Source organism: Apteryx mantelli, unplaced genomic scaffold, assembly GCF_036417845.1.
Source record: "Apteryx mantelli isolate bAptMan1 unplaced genomic scaffold, bAptMan1.hap1 HAP1_SCAFFOLD_34, whole genome shotgun sequence".
Lineage (NCBI taxonomy): Eukaryota > Metazoa > Chordata > Aves > Apterygiformes > Apterygidae > Apteryx > Apteryx mantelli.
The window spans coordinates 4,610,820-4,628,638 of NW_027118693.1; the positions used below are offsets into that span (position 1 = coordinate 4,610,820).

At 46.8% G+C, this 17,819-nt stretch overlaps 1 pseudogene; it reads left to right on the forward strand.

Moving 5' to 3' along the window:
• The first annotated feature begins 434 nt into the window (after window positions 1–434).
• On the forward strand, window positions 435–16,887 carry LOC136996352 (olfactory receptor 6E1-like; annotated as a pseudogene).
• Window positions 16,888–17,819: the final 932 nt, after the last annotated feature.

The following is a 17,819-nucleotide window of genomic DNA, read 5'->3' on the forward strand; positions in this document are numbered from 1 at the left end:
GGTTAATGTCACTTTGAAGAGATGTTTTATCTTTCTCCAGGATGCATTTTATCTTATCCAAAAATACAGGTTTAAGATAGGCTAGAGAAAGAATGACTGAGAAATGTCTATCTTTTTCTCCATTGGCTATAAAAGGACACTTGAGTGAGGAGCTCAAATGCAAAAACTTACATGTTGTTAATAGTGGATTCCTACTCTAACCTAGAAACTAAGTTTGTTGTTACTGTTTGAAATGGTGTCTCCTTACTCTATGGTGTTTCTCCGTGCCTCTCCTCTCTTCTCTGTTTTCCTTACAGACCTTTTGTGAGTAACCCCATGTACTTATTTTGTTATACTTTTACATTTCTCTACCTGTCCCTACTTCCTCTAACCTTCTGAGGAATCGTTTCCTCCGCTCACCATCTTCTCTTACTCGCTGCAGCTCAGTTGCAGATATGTTGAACCATACGACTGTCACAGAGTTCCTTCTCTTGGGCTTCCCCTCCCTCCACCATCAGGAGTACCTAATAGCAATCACTTTCCTGGCTTCCTACCTGGTGATCTTAGTTGGAAACCTGCTGATCATTGCCCTCGTTCTTTCTGACCGAGACCTCCACAGACCCATGTACTTTTTCCTCTGCAACCTCTCCTCTTTGGAGATCTTCATCGCTACATGCATCATACCCAAAACAGTAGCAAGCTTGTTGATGGGCAGCAAAACCATCTCCTTCCCAGCTTGCAGTGCTACTTCTACTTCCTCTTGGGCACCATCGAGTTTGTCCTTCTTGCTGTCATGTCCTACGACCGTTATGTGGCCATATGCTACCCTCTTCAGTACCCCATGCTCATGAACAGTCAGCTTTGTGTTCAGCTCCTGTTGGGATCATGGACTGCAGGCTTTTTGGCCACCGTTGTCCCCACTGTCCTAGTTGTCAGGCTGCCCTTCTGCAATGCCAATCATATTGACCACTTCTTCTGTGACAGCGTGCTTTTGATCAAGCTGTCCTGTGCAGACACACGGACTGTGGAGCTGATAAATTTCGTGAAAGCTTTCATCATCCTCCTTGGCTCACTGGTCATGACAGCAGTGTCCTACCTATACATCATTAACACCATCCTTAGGTTGCCCTCAGCTTCGTCGAGGAACAAGGCATTTTCTACATGCTCCTCTCACTTCACCATTGTCATCTTGGGCTACGGTAGCTGCATCTTCCAGTATGTGCAGCCTTCAAGTCACCACACTTCCTATTACAAAATGGTGGCCCTGCTCAACACAGTGGTAACTCCTCTGATGGGCCCCTTTATTTTCAGCCTGAGGAACGAGCAGATGAAGAAAGCTCTCAAGGTGGGCTTGAAGAGAAGTGTGATAATCTCCAGAAAATGTTTTTCCTTCTGAGAAGAGATTTTGTAAGTGGAGGGAAAAGGGAGGGGGATGGAACAAATGATTAGGATTCATTTGCTGAAATTACACCTTTCTTTCTTGGCAGTGTGAAGTTTCATGAAATCACACCAGTTTCTCTCCTGAAACATATAACCATGATAAAACCTAAACCTTAGATAGGGATGCCTTTCAAATGGTCTGAAAGCACTTTAAATCCCTGATGAATACCCTGGTGATGGTGTTTTCTAAGTGTGGAAACTGAGACAGAAAGCAACAAGCTGAGGAGTTCCTCCTTCCTTGGCACACCAAATTCTCAAGACGGTTCACCTTCCCCCAGTTTGGATGCAGCTTCTCCTTGTCACACAATCTGTTTCCCCTGCTTATTTTGGTGGCAGAACTTTGTTGAACCTCTTTGCCTTTAGAAAGAGACAGAAAACAGGTGGAACAAAAAAAAAGAGAACAACAATGGCTTTATTTCTCTGCTAAGTGGCACTTACTTCTCCCCATTACTCTCCTGGTAAGGACAAGAACAGAGACAAAATAAAGTCTAAATTACCCACCTAACATCAGCTCTCTTTTAAGCTGCAACTAAATCCAGAATATTGGTCAGTAATTTAATTGTTGAGTAACGATACAATTGTCCACAGGTCAAGCTTAATGAAATAAATGCCCAGTCCTTATGACACAATACTGTCAGAGCCAATACTTCAGCTAATAGAACAGATTCACGCAGTGGAATTAGTTTGTCCACAAACAAACATTTGTAACTTTAACACCCTAAGCTGAGTGCATTGCCTGCCCTCCTTTGATAGTGGGGAAGAATCAGTAGTCTAGAGGATTATATCATCTCCTCTTACGCTAGTTGTCCATCGTACTTCAGAGGAACTATACTGAGCATAGAATTGGAAGCTCAACTTTTTCATAGGAAATGCCAGGTGCACTGAACCACATGCTGGGCAATGTGTTATAATTTGCACAGGTGAGTGATTCTAGCTCAGTGAGGTGCATCCTCTGCAGCCCCAAGGATTAGATCTAGGCCTTAAGTTCTCTCCAACCCCTTCACCAAACAAAACCAAACAAAAAAAATTCCTTTTCTCTAATCCTTGTCATGGTATTGCCATTTTGTAATATTCATGGATTCATTTTCACTCACGATTTGCAAGACAAATATGTTGTTTTGGAATGAGAATCAAAAGCAGTATTTGTTTATTCATTTTAAATAAAAATATGATATTATCGTTCTATCTCAGAGACTTTTTTTATTATTTAAATCACTCACTCCCAATAGTACAGATATACAGGATGGATGAGTCTAGTCTTAAATGCCTAGCATGACAATTTTGAGGTTAGTTAGTTGGATGACTCCTATCCCCTTTAAGTTGGCAAAGAATCCCACCAAGACATCTTCAGTGAAGAGACTTTGGAATCACAGATAGTGCTTTAACTTAGTTATCTTAGGCATCTTATTGTGAAAAATCCTCCCCAAAGTCACTGTTGCATTAACGGCTCTGATATTTCTGGGTAGATAGCTACGGTTTGACTATCTGTGTGAGAGCCACACCTCTGGTTACAGCATAGAAATAACAGAACCTCACTGTTTGTCCACTGCTACCTCTACACCAATATCTTAGGTGCTTGCTTTGCTCTGATGGCATGGCCTCCAGACTGTTCACCTTATTTACACCAGGGAAAAGTCCAGGTGCAGTTGTGGGGATAGTTCATTCAGGAATTTGCTTCTTCCATTGAAGGAACAGGTCACTGCAAGAGCTGCCCCTTGCAAGGGGTACAAAAAAGATCGTGCTGGGTGTTGCTTCCTCTGCTCTGTGCAGATGTCAAACTGTATTTTATGCCATAAGGCATGCAGCACATATCCTCACTGCCACACTACAAAACATAACAAAGCACACGTTTTGTCAGCGGTGATCAACAGCCCTCACTTGATTTCATGTACCTTGAATGGAGGAAGCACACACAAAACGACATGCCTGTGTCTCTGGGCTGCAGGGGCACTACGTGGGCCAGCAGACACCCAGGAGACCCAGAAGTTAAGCAATATGCGCAGCATTTCCTGACAACAGGGTCTGCTTCCTGTAATAAATGTGCACAGTAAATAACAGACTTTCTTCTGTGGATAAAGGTCCCCTAAATAGCTATCCACCTCCTTGATACCTGAGCTGTATGAATAATGGATTTTTCTTTTAATAGGTGAATTGAAAACGAAATAAGTAAATAAAAAAAAAAAGGTGGACCTTGAGGACTTTGCTAAATGAACACAGAAATATTCTAGTCCACTGCAAACCCTTTCTTAGATCTAAAATGTTATGTTCCTTCTGAAAGTACTGACAACAGAAGTTGCATTCACCCCAGCCAGCAAGAGGGTGGCCCTGAAGCTCTTGTGTTGCCTACTCCTGTAAAGGCATCAGTACCATGCTCCATGAACGTGACAGGAGAAAGTAAGTGCCCAAAGTAAGTTTCTAAGATCTGCATGAGAGAACGTAGGCCAGAAATCATTTGCATTCCATTACTTTCTTTCCGGAAGACTCTGCCCATGCTGCCATCCAACAGAGTAGGTCTTCTTTCTGTGTAAAACTTTCAAACATTTTTGCTTCCTTCTGACAGAAATATGATGATATTCCTCTTTAGTTTCATCCTAAATTATAAACCAGCTCAAGTGAGATAAATAACTTTCTACGGCTGCCTATTCCTGTTCCCAAGTATAAAGGGAGGCCAAATGATTAACACAAACTAAGACAGCTCAACTCCACAAGTGCACACATTATTATAAAGGCTGTTAACCAAAATCTTAATAGTGTTCTACGTGATTCAAACATAAATGGACATGATTACATGCGAAATATAGTCCATTTGCCTGTTTTTCTGAATAGCCGTGGGCTTAGTAACGCAAAAAAGCTGATGGTAGCTTCAACAACCAATAGAGATGTTCCTTATACAGATAATGCAGGTAAGGTTATACAGGAGAATTATATGTAAGTTATAAAAGCAATGATGGTAAAATCTATTTTTTAGAACAAACTATTTAAATAATTGGCAGATCATTAATGATACTTTATAGCTCAAAGAAATACATATGAATGGAGAAAATACTTATTATTATTTTTTTTTTAATAGGATTACACGAAGAAGTTGACAGGAGAGTTTCTCAGAACATTGACACAAACTAAGACAGCTCAACTCCACAAGTGCAAAGGCCACCCTACCAGACTTCTGCTAAGTCACTGTTTTCACGGAGGGACTCCATATGATCTTTTGATAATGCACCCTACAAGCTTGGGAAGAGAGTTTCCCCTGTGTCAGTATGATTCCAGCCCCCCCCCAGTTTGTTGTGTGATAAGCACAAAAGAACAATCTACAGATAAGCAGCTTGTAGCCGCATAGGGGCCCTCTTCCCTTTCTGCTCCCTCAAAGACATGGACCTGGCTGCATATTTCAAGCACTACACAAGTCTAAGAGTGAAGCGTCTTCTGGAAAAGGAACTAAGAAATGGAAAGGGAATGGTCGTGAAGGGATAAATGTTGAGAGAGGAAGCTAGAATTAATATTTTCAAAACTACCTCTTCATGCCATGGTAGCTACTTCTTTAATCCTGTAAACATTACTACACATCTGGCACTGATTTTTTTTGCCGTAATTGTGAATATAATTCATGTACCTGCTTCCCAGCTATCCTAAACACAGGAGTTGTTCCAAAGCTATATTAGAACAGGAAAATATTAAAACTCAGCTTGCTCTTTCTCGGATCAGGTGACAACAATCTGCTCAGTTTTGGAATCTATATCTCCTGAATACATCTACTTCGTGCAGATCACTGAACCATCTCTCTTGGGCTGAAGATGCACATTCGGACAGATGCATGCAAGCATGGTTAAATGCATCTTTTCTGTCATGATATGAAAGATAAAAAAAAACTGGTTGGGGATGGGATTATCAATGGCAACCTGAGCATCTTGATTAGAAGAGTGAGGGCTGTGTAAAAGACAGAAAACCCTTTGCTAGGGGTTGGCAGGGTGTTGGGTTTTGGTAAGAGATACACAATGATTAGGGTGCTGTAGAAATTTTTACTACAGGGAGGTGGAAGGAGGTGGCTGAGAAAGCCCTCTGTCTGTCTCTGGTAGAAGGGGTTCCCAAAATAGTGAATAGGGTACTAACACATCCCATGCCTGGCAGAATTGAAAGGCATGGGAATGCTGCTCAGCAATCACCAGCATAACAAAGTGGATATTCCCAAGGAGAGTCGTAATGCAGATAACTAGAACCAGTGGGAAGAGGAAGGTCTGAAATTCTGGGACATTAGTGCACCCTAGAAGGCTGCTTTTGGTAACAGATGTCCCACCGTCCCACATCTATTCCATGGGATAGCACTAGATGGCCACTGGAAATGGACATTCATGAAGTTCATTTGAAACACGCTAGTGTAACTTTGTTAGGCTTAAACATGAGAAACAGATGAAACCAGAATACATCATGTGCTCATTCAAAACTTTTGTGCTTAACAAAACTCTTAATTTCTCCTACTAGGCACCCTGTGGATTAGAGGCAGTGACAAGCTCATTAGGGTTCCCACAGTCTTACAAACTCCCAGGGGAAAGTCTCCCAGCATGAAGTGAAATCACAGGACTAAAGTGCCTTGGAGGTTTAATGGGGCTTGCTGAGGGCTGTTAGAGATAGAGCTGCTGCCAGAAGTCCATGTCTTTCACCAGGCACTGATTAGACCAGACCATCAGAGGCACCACTTGCAGGAAGACAAAGGAAAGGGACAGAGGTTCTTCCCTCAAGTAGCACCTTTGATGTGGGGTGCCTCTTCCATTTTTGACACACGTGCACTCACAGAGTTTTAATGCTTTGCTTCAATGCAGTCTGCACATCCCTGCAGCCCCAGCCCTGTGTAACTCTCCCCACATCATCCTCCGTCCTCAAGCAGTGCCTCTCAGGGATGAAATGTAATCCTTGCAACTTCAATCTTCCTGATACTCCTCAGGCCTAGCCTGCAGGTCCCCTGCAATCTGACCCCATCTGTTGGTACCCAATGTCTTCACAAGGAACCTCATGGTATCCAAAAACTGCTCCACATCCCCCAGATCCCACTGTTTGAGTGGTGCCTCTCAATCAGAAATCACAAGCCACGGTATGTAACACCTGCCCTTTTTATCCCTGAACTTCCACTCACCACCAGAAGTTTTAGTCTTCAGCTCCTTCTTCTCCCAGCTCATAAAGTGGGCACTTGGGATGCTCTGTAGTGTGTAAAGGGCTGGTAAATGAAACCAGGGCATGCAAGAGACTGGCAGCCACCTGCTGCAACAGCTAGATAACAGGCTGGATATCCTAGGACATGTAAAATGGCACTAGACAGCTGCTTAAGCAATTGAAGGCTGGTCGGTGGAGTTACTCCCCAGCCCTATGAACTGAGTACATTTCCATGTGAGATCAACTACGCAGCTCAAGTGGAGGTACCTGCGCAAGAACACCCACAGTCAGGTGTCTAACTCTCTGAACTGAATCTCCTCCGAGGCATCTTCCTTAGGATGATTTGCATCCCATTGGAAAATCAACTTGTTCTCTTCATTGATGGCAAGGGTACATCAAGCTGTGGCTGTCTGCACTTAAAATATCTCCGTTTAGCCAAGGCAGAATCTCTTCCTGGAGGTCTTCATTTCTCAAGGATAGAGAACACTTTTTACATCCAAACCCTCTCCCCACCCCACCCTACCCCACACCTCCCTCCCTAAAGAAGCAAAGCAAAAGAAACAAGACTTGAGAGCTGGAGAAAATGCTTTGCTGTGAGGGTTTCAGATTCTGCCATAGGCACAGGAACTTCCTCCCACGGAGCCCCCTCCCCAGCTAGCAGGGAAGGGCAGGGATGGGGTACAGTAAGGAAACGTAGCTTGTGAGCTGTATGGCAGGAGCTGTGAGAAGGGGTCGGATAGCAGTGTACTGTTTAATAGACTACAGTCAGGAAGCAATCAAGGGGACATTTTACCCTGAAGAACTTCAAAAATGAACCCTGAAGAGAACAAAATCTACAAAATTGAGACGATAATTGCTGTAAAGGAAGAAAGAAACAGCTGCTGGTAAAATGGTGTGGCTGGTCCATAAATTGAACAGTTGCATAGAAGCCTCCCAAGTGTGCACACCTAATTTTGGGGAATGGAGTGGGGGAAAAAAGAGGATAGAGGACAGTGCTTTTTACATCGGACTGCCTAGCAATGCCAGCACCAGGGTTTGCCACCAAACCCAACTCAGACTTTGCCATAGGGCAGGTGAGGACCCTGGAGCACTCAGGCAAGTGAGAGCTGGGGCTGGCAGAAGTGCAATACCTGCACAGCTGGAATAGCATCAAAGATAAACTACCTTTGGAACCGCGCTGCTGGGTATGGCATGGCACTATCCTTCACAGAGAGGCTGTTCACTGCCCCTCTCCATCCTGGTGGATAGTAGCAACAATCTTACTAGCCCCGCAGCAAAGCTTCAATGATTGACTTTCCAGCCATAATCCTGCTCTAGATGGCATGATGAAGAAAACAAAGCTTAAAATAGATGAAATCTTCAAAGCTTTTGTACAGCCGGGGGCTAGTGCAGGGGAATTAGCTGCCTGATTTAGAGTTTAGGTCTCAGCTCGGATCTTAGCTTAGCTTAAGCTCAGAGCTAAGATTTAGACCTGAGCTTGCACTAGATGCTCTGACAACTGAAATTAGGTGGAAAAAATTCACCTGCATATCTCCATATTCGTATTTCCTTATTCCTGGGGTAGTAGGACCTTAATATCCCACACCCAGATACTTGATACTCCCAGTGTTTTGCAGTGCAGCCATTTCAGGCCTTCTCTGAATGCCACACAGCTGACACCTGAGAGAGCACTGAGTTACTTGCCAAGGCTTACACTGTGGAGCAGGCAGAAGGCAGAGGCAGGACCTATCAGCCACTTCTGGAGTTGCATCCTGGTTCTTCAAGTGTCCTGTATGAACAGAGAGCAATATGGAGTTCTAACACGAGCACGGAAGTGCAATGAAATCAAACTCCCAATGACACACTGAGGAAGAGTACCAAACTGTCTCTTTTTGGTAGGCAGTTTGCACTATGTTAACCAGATATGGATCTAGAATAAGATGATGTCCAGGATGAGACGGGAGCTGGGGCATTTCTGAGCAAGAAAGGAACAATTTGGCAGAAGCTTTTGCTTTTGCAAAATTGAGTTCTTATGTATATTTCTTTGCTCTATCCAAGCACTGCGTGAAGGCAAACTGGACCTGATTTGTCCTGGGTGAATGCATGTTAAGCCCCATTTCTACAGCTAGAATGGCAGCTGTGATGGGGAATGAGAAACAGAAATGATAACTGCAAATAGCTAAAGAATGGAGGAGGTGCAATCAGTCTCAGACAATTGTATACACCTTGGAGAAAGCTGCAAAGTCTAAGCTGCTCTTCTGTACTTCCTCTGGGGTCCATGGAGAGAGCCTTCCTTAAGGAAATCCATTGCTTTCTCATTCATTTGTGCAGAGCGCTTCTGGGAAATCACTCTCTTCATAATGTTTCCTGCTGGCCAAGGGGACCATGTCTTCATCTGGAGGAAAGATGATGGTCCACAAAGGGAGCAGATACTGCTGGAGTGGTTTCAGCTGCCTACATGAAGTAGGATAAGTCATGCCTCCTAAATTCTACCTTTTCTTCCTGGGGAATCAGAAGAGAGGCTCGATGATAAGGTCAGATGTAGCTATTATATTAAAGACATCTATACTTGGGCAAGAGAGATCCTTCCGCAGACTTTCAGCTGGCAGAATTAGAAAGCAGTGAAGCCACTTCATTCTGACTGGACATAAAGGAAAAAATGACCACGAGGAGAGTCAGGTGTTGGAACACATTGCCCAGACAGGCTATGGAGTGTCCCCTCTTGGAGGTTTTCAAGACGCCACAGGACAAGCCCAGAGCCTCCTGGTCTGACTTCACTACACACCATGCTCCGAGCAGCTGCGCAGCCTGGATGACCTGCCAGGGTTCCTCTCTCCCTTTCACACTCAGTGGAGAGGCAGAGGAGTCTCCTTGTCATGAGGTGCAAGTCAAAGAGAGCTGGGAGGAATCATGCCCTCCTGCTCCCCTTGACCTAAAGCAGGGGCAGAGGAGAACGCTGTGCACCTCCCGTGTAGGAAAGAGGAATCCTGTGTGCGAGTCTGTATCAGTAACTTGGCTTCCTCTGGCTCCCAGCAAGTCAGGTACCTTTGCCTCTGGGAAAGGTCTGGGTTTCCTCTCTCCTCAGAGGGCAGAGCCTGGCACCTCTGAGGGTGAGGCATGGCATCCCCCATTGCAAGTCTCCAAACGCCTGCTGGCTCTGCTTTTCTGCCCACTGACCGCTCATGGAGTGTGCAAGGAGAAGCTGTGGCACCTGTCTCACTCTAGTTCTGCTCCATGAGTTTGAAGAGACCAGTGCTCATTCCCCTGGCTCGTGCTCACTCTTCCTAAGAGCATGCTGAAAGGCCATAGAGGTGTGGGCAAGGGCAGATCAGAGCTTTCATCCCCACAGGGCTACAGTTACCCAGGGCTCACTTTCTGCAGCACAAAGAGAAGCTGAGCTGCAGCAAGGACCTTCAGGAGACTCACTTGTGCCATAAACACCAGAGACACTGCAGAGCAGGTGACATTCAGGTGCTGCTGAAGACTCACAGCAGGAGATGTGGAAAGACAGTTCGCAGCATCCTAGTCCAGATGGTTTTGCTCCTGGGGATCTGATCCGGTCTGATAAACTCGGAGGAATACATTCCGGACAGCATTGCTAATTGCCGCAGTTGGTTTATTCCTGCTGCGATAGCAGTCCACCTGGTGAGCCCGTCATCGATGTCCCCAGCAGCTGGCTAGGTTAACCGTGCTGCACCCAGCACCCACTCCATTAGGGAGGGGGAAATGTTTCGGTTTTGCTGCTGCAGGGTGCGGAGGGTGTTGCGCAGCCTGGCAGCCTGGCACAAAGCCCCCGTCTTATCCAGTTCCCCTCTAGTAAAATAAACCACATCTGACCCAGCATCCCACAACCTTAACAGCCACTCTAGTAACCCTTCACGGGGCTGCTGCCTGTAGCGCCCCTGCTTATCCTGCAGCTCCGATGCTTTAAAATCACCAGCAGTTGTGGTCCCTTCAAACTGACTGCATGCAGTCTGGTAAGCCGCTGCTCTGCCACCGGCCGGGCAGCTGCCTCCCCTTCATGCGCCGGGTCTGACTCCGAACCAGGGAGGTCGTCACAGTCCCAGATATTGCCATCCCAAATATTCATTCACCACTTCTAATTTTTCAAATATACTTCAGAAAGGAAACAGACGGGTCTTTTCCAAAGTAGTCGTAAATGCACTCTGTAGTACTGAATGCACCTTTTTGATGAAAAGAAATGAAAAAATGGAAAGGCTGCATCTCTGATTACTATGGTATACTGAACGAAAGTTAGTGTAAGTCTGTACTACTTTTAGAATGACAGCGTATGAAGCAAAAAAAAAAAACCCATGCATTTCTGTTTAATGGTAACTCCTTTATACAACTAAAACTGGAGAGCATAAAAACAAGCACTCAGAAGCACCATCTTCTGCATCTGAAATATAGTCTATCTAAGAAAGAAAACACATGGAAGCTAATATCAAAGGCAATTCACAGGTGGTGGGAAATACAAAGAGCAGTGAGATCAATTTTAGTGTTTACAGAATGCTTTGTCTTTATATATATATATATATATATATTTATTTATTTATTTATTTGTTTTTATATATACTCTCCATGATTTCCATCCCGTATTTGATTTGGGCTTTCCTGTCCCATGAGCTGATGCTTAACTAAAGGTGTAAGATACTCCAGATCTTCAGCTTGAATGATTTAGATCATAATAGGTCACCTTTCAGGAAGGGTTCCTTGGAGGAGTTTAATGAAGATAACACTTCTGAGATCTGTCAAATCCCGTTTTCTCAGATGAGAGGCATAGCAGTTGCCTCTCTCTCCTGTTAATAAAGGCTTATTGGGGGGTACTAGCAATAAACATGATTGGTGTGGACACTCCTTTCTTCTAATATGGCAGTATTCTAGAAACTCTTTGCTTCTAAAGCAGTAGTATCCCCCACTTAGCACTTAATTAACCATCCAAGTAACTCCCCAGTGCAGTGAAATAAGGGGCTGGGGGCGGGGGGGGGCGTGGTGGAAGGCAGAGTCCTGATCTCTCCCTGCCAAAGGGCTCGCTCCTTGGGCATCTCTGCTGCAATCTGCACGCTGCGCACTGCCCCGGGCACCAACACAAGACAGCCAGGGGCTGACATCCAGGAGCAGACCACAGAGAACAGTCTTGACACAGTGAGATATTTTCCTCTAACATAGTTAACAAGGAAATGGTCTTGTCAAGATGGAGTGCTCAGAGGAACTCTTGTGAGCAGCGATGCCGCAGTTGTTATCTTTCCAAATGGGTAAATAAGGAAAATTCAGAGCAGGAATGGCTCTGTCCAAAGAGTGAGGAGTTGCAGGGACTGTCCCGGGCAGGCAGTGGTTTGGGCCACTAAGCTCTGTGCGAGACATAAAAGTATTTCTTTTTAATGGTGTGGGCCTGATTATAGCAAAAATGTTTAGAAAATGTCAATAAAAATGAAACAAGAAAGAAATTTTTAAAAGGATGTAAACAAGGAAGTGTTTAGTCACACTTTTCAGTTTTTAACATTCTTTGTTCTTATAGCCCTCCTTTATTATGTTTTTGTGTTGTTGTTGTTGTTGTTGTTGTTGTTGTTGTTGCTGGTGGTGTATTTTTTTTTTTTTAATATACTGGTCTTCAGAGAGGATTTTGTGTGTGGTCTTTGTTAAGGAAAGTGATTTTCAGAATTGGGGTGGGATGCCGTCACAGGGTCATGGATGTCTGGTGCCATTGTAGGTGCCCTGGTCCCCCCTGCCCAGCCTCCTTCTGCAGCCCTGAGGGGCTCTGGTGTCCCACAGGTCCCCTGTGAGAGTTGTCAGGCCCAGGCAGGTACCTCAGAGACACCGGGGCCTCTCCAAGTGCTGCTGGGTGTTTTTTGGGTAGACACCTGAGCCAGGCCTGGAAAGGTGAAGAACTGTTTTCAACATTCCAAAAATATGAACACACTTTCATCAGCAAAAATGATTGACTAATGTCAACGTCAATGTTTTCCCATGATGAAATAGCGGAAATTTTCAGGAAGAGTATTAATCTCAGGAGAAGAAATGTTGATCTGTCCCTCTCAACCTGCGTTACCACTGCTCTGTCCGTTATGCTGTGGATGTGGTCTTAGTAATCTTTCACATAGTTGCACATGTCTTGATTCAACTGATCATTTCTAAAGGCATCTTTGCATCAGACTGTCTGGACTTAGGCACTTTCCATAGCTGCTCAGTTTTCCTCCTCCCCCCTTTACTCTTTAGCCATTCAGATACCTCTCAACTCTCTGGTTGCTGCTCTGAGCTTCAGAGGGTCTGAAGCTTGCCTCGTGTTTCAGGAGTCGTATTGTCTCTTTAGCCAACTCCTTAGTTGTGTTTCCATCTCTCCTTTCCTATCTATCATCTGTCAAAAACATCTCAGGGAAAGTTTTTCTTGTGGAAAGTTGACCTTACTGGAGGCAGCTTGGCCTTAACATACAGTTGGGGAGCGTGTTTTATATTTTATTAAATTCTGTCACCTGTTGTATTTGTTTATTTGCAGTTAAGAAAAATCCTCCTGTGTCTACAACTATTTCTCTAAGGAAAGTAGGTGGGAATCAGTACATAGGAGCTGTAGCATTCAGCTACAGACTTGGGTGGAAAAGGTGTGCTCTAAGCCCCCAGTGGCTGATGAGGGAAATGGCAGGGCTGGGGAGGTGAGGAGGAAGGCTGTCTGTAAACGTCTCACATGAAAGATGCTGCTTTTCCTACATGTCCAGACTTCCTTAGGGAAAATGAATTCCCTTCTTGTCCCTGGCCACGTGTCCTGCCCAGTTAAGAGATGGGAATAGGGGCTTCCAGAGTGAGACACTGCGACCTCTTGCAGATAAACGTCCTCTGATGAGACAAACTGAAATGCTGGAATTGGTCTGTCTTCAGTGTTTAGAGAGATCATCAGTGCTTATTTTAGTCTTCCTCAAAGAACATTTCCCAGGAGGAGGGAGTACAAAGGACAAATTAAGTCACATCTTCAGCTGGGCCGCTGTTCCCAAGGGGGGCCAGGCTCCTGGGACAGAGGGAGCTCCTGGCAACCTGGCAGCACTGCTGAGAGACAGCTGCGTGCAGGAGCAGCTCTTCTGCAAAGAGCAGCAGGGCTCCAGGCACTACCTGCAAGTGCCAAGATGAGATGAAGAAGATGAGCAAGATGAGTGAGACAGAAGTTCAAGGCAATCAGGAGTGGGTAGACGGCTGAGAGCTCACTGGAGGAGAAATCTTCACAGCCCCTAACACAGTAAGTCTCTGGCTGCAGGGCAATGCAGCTGAGGCATCCTGAGGTTTTCTCTAAAGCTAGCACATCCCATGGCTGATAGGGTCTGTCAGGATGGGTATCCCAGTCCCTCCTGTGTGGGGCAGGAGATGCTTTAGAGCAGGGATTCCCAGCCACTTCTTCAGAGGGGAAACGGCGTCCTGTTGCCTTCTCCCAGGGATGCTGCAGGGGTGTGAAGCAGGGGTGTGCACACAGGTCTGCTCAGGGCTGTAACTCAGAGCAGTGTCCCTGTGCCCCAGGGTGCTGTGTGTCCGGGACAGTGACTCTGCCGCCTGTGAAGGTCAGCACTCAGCCTGCCCAGGGAACTCCCCACGGTGCTGTGGGGAGAAGCTCTGGGTGGGATGATTGACTGCCAGCAGGACATGTTCATTCTCCTGTTGAGAGGGTGCTGCATGGGTCAGGGCTGCTCTCAGCTCTGGCTCACCCTGAGAACATTTCTGGAGGGGGCTTTCCAAAAGGAAGGTCAAGACAGGCATACCTGAAAGGGAATCAGGAGTCTCTGCTTTCAGTTTTATTCTCTTTGTTGGGATCTGTCAGGTTTAAACAGGGGATTGAGACTGCAAAATAGTGACAGTGAGAGAGGAACAAATGCCTTCATGCACCCCCTCAGCCTACAGACAAAACCAGCATCACCTTTACAGCTTCATCAAGGTTTCTCTCAGCTGCTCCTTAGCCCCTGCAAACACCGAGGTGCCCCTGGGCAGTGCCCTGCCCCCGGGAGGTGTCTGCAGGGCAGAGCTGAGCAACCAGTGGGTGGGATGGGGTCTGTGAGCACTGACATGCCATGTGGGACAGAGAAAGAGCTGCCTGCAGGCACAGCTCCAGGCAGCAGAGTCACGGTCAAAGAGTGAGAGGAAACTGTAAGCTCCAATGTCTCATCTCCTCTCCCAGCACAGCCCTCAAGGCTGTGGGGTCCAGGGCATGGGCTGTTTCCTCGCAGATGGACATCCAGAGAGGAGAAACTCCTGAGTGTCCCCTGTCTCTCCATGTCCCTTCTTCCTTTAGAAGAAATATCATGCTATTGCTGTGTGTTTCCCACCTGTCCATGCTGCCCTTGTCCTTCCCCTTGGACTCTCTGGGCAGGGGCATTTCAGAGGCAATTCAGACACCAATCCTGCAGGTGCTGCCTTGCAGACATGTCCTTGGCATTGAAGTGCCCAAGTGCCCCTCTAAACTGTGGGGCTCTGGGCAATGCCGTTTGGGGGCTGGGAAGGAGCCAACTCTCTCTTCAGGACACCCCATCTTTAGGATGTCTGACTGTTTCTCGGGGGTGTCTGGCTGAGCTTCAAGCTGCCCTCCAGAAGGGCACAGTTCTCCCATTGCATCTGGGTGTTATCTAGGTGCCCCATGCAGAAGCCACCTAGATGCTAAGGCCGTGAAAATACTGCATGTGGGCAACTGGCAATACTCCGATGTCTTCCTGGCTAAAAGGGGAGTGCTGAGACCTTCCTCAGATACTCTGAGAAAGGCTCCCGGGCTTGGTGATCTGCATTTTGAAACTCGATTCCTCTGCTCTCAGCAGTGTCAATTCTTTTTATGGTAACATGAGTTCAGAAGTCCTCCGCCTCAGAGGTGCAAGCACAGGGCAGCTGGGAACAAGACTGATGGACACGCCAGCTCTCCTTGCTCTGCACTAAAGACAGAGTGAAGCCTTTGGCCTCTCAGGAATCACAGCTATTCACTCTAAGTGCAGCTGCAGTGCTGAGGATCTCTGTCTCCAAGAATCCTCCTCAGGGGTGACAGGGGAATCTAAAAGAAAACAAAAGAATCCTTAAAGCTATTGAAGAACACACATTGTCTAGAACGGAGAGTGAAGATGCTGGAAAGCCCTTCAACATTGTGAATGGATGAAATCAGACTAAAACTGTGACTTTGAAAGTTTAGTCACCTGTGCTCCCATGTTCCCACTGCTGTGGGTCAGGACTGCCTCCTCCGGAGCCCATGGGAAGAGGCCCCTGCTCCTCCCGGCACACTGAGGCAGCACAGAGGGGAGCTCAAGCCATGGAGCTCAGTGACGGTCCTGGCAAGATGAGGAGAGATAATGTGTATGTTTGGGGGGGTTCTATGCAAAACTATTGCTCATACAAAACTGTCTCCTGTCTTCTCACTGTCTCCTCTTCCTTGGATAGTCACAGTGGGCCCTGAGGGAGCAAATGCCCAACAGCAGCTCCCCCACTGAGTTCCTCCTTCTGGCATTTGCGGACACACGGGAGCTGCAGCTCTTGCACTTCTCGCTCTTCCTGGGCATCTACCTGGCTGCCCTCATGGGCAATGGCCTCATCATCACTGCTGTAGCCTGCGACCGTCGCCTCCACACCCCCATGTACTTCTTCCTCCTCAACCTCTCTGTTCTGGACCTTTGCTCCATCTCCACCACTGTCCCCAAATCCATGGCCAATTCCCTGAGCAACACCAGGGCCATTTCCTACTCAGGATGTGCTGCTCAGATCTTTCTGCTTGTCTTTTTGGTCTCAGCACAATATTCTGTTCTCACAGTCATGGCCTATGATCGCTTTGTTGCTATCTGCAAACCCCTGCACTACGAGACCCTCATGGGCAGCAGAGCTTGTGTCAAAATGGCAGCAGCTGCCTGGGCCAGTGGTTTTCTCCATGCTGTGCTGCACACTGGAAACACATTTTCACTACCACTCTGCCAAGGCAACGTCGTGGAGCAGTTCTTCTGTGAAATTCCCCAGATCCTCAAGCTCTCCTGCTCAGACTCCTACCTCAGGGAAGCTGGGCTTATTGTCATTACTGCCTGTCTATTCTTTGGGTGTTTTGTTTTCATTCTTCTGTCCTATGTGCAGATCCTCACAGTCGTGCTGAGGATCCCCTCCGAGCAGGGTCGACAAAAAGCCTTTTCCATGTGCCTCCCTCACCTTGCTGTCGTCTCCGTGTTTGTCAGCACTATCATGTTTTCCCGTCTGAAGACCCCCTCCATGTCCTCCCCAGCTCAGGATCTGGTGGTTGGAGTTCTGTACGTGGTGGTGCCTCCAACACTGAACCCTCTCATCTACAGCTTGAGGAACAAGGAGCTCAAGGAGGCACTGAAGAAATTGATTCCACTGGGACAATGTCAGCACCCATAACTGTCCCACATGCATCCACTCATCGTTCACAGGGTATCTGGCATCAAGACTTTATGTTCTGGTCTTTCTTTCCTACTTTTTTACATCATTGTTAAAAGAACAATTGTTTTGCTTCATACCACTTTCCTCAGGAAACTCTCATTTGAATCTGACGCAGAGACCGTGTTGAAGCAGGAAGCCAGGCTTCCCCCTTCATCAGCAGAGATGGGGGAACCTCGGAGCCCGCTAGTCTGAGCTCCCTCAGATGCCCCCAGTGCAATGAGGGGAGTTTCCCTTTGCAGTGTCGCTTTCGGCACTGACACTGAGGGAGTTCAGGGGAACAGAGTCAGGCTCGGATGAGCACAGGTGGGCTGAGACCATGGGTCCCATGTCCATTAGGAGAGCTCAGCTCCCCTGGCCACAGTCACACTGTGATTCCACTGCCCTCTTCTGTAAGGCTGGCAGCCAGCTGTCACTGTGGGTTGGTCCCTTGCCTCTACACTGCTCCAACACTCAAAGCAGAGCAGGAGCGGAGAGGAGGGGAGGGAAGGAGAGTCCGGACACAGCTTGTGGGGACAGAGCCTGTGCTCCTCACGACCATCCCCCCACTGCCACAGCAGGAATTTCTGGGTTGCAGCCTTTGCATGGGGTCTGCAGCTTTCCTGGAGACACATCCAGCAAAGCCAGCAGGACTTTTTCCTTTCAGGGCTATTCTCCCTATTTCCACCTGATCCTGCTGTGCTCTAGTGTGGCTATATGGGCTAAGCGCTCTCCTAACGTGGTGGTGGTAGCATTGTGCTTCCCTGTGCATTCCTGTGAAGACAGGCAGGAGCAGGCTTTGGGCACCTTTATGCCAGACCTGGCCTCCAGAACAACATTTCTATAATAAAAGGGGATCTCCTCTGTGATGTGCCTGAAGTCTGGCCTTTCTTCAGAAGGGGGGAGTAAAGAAT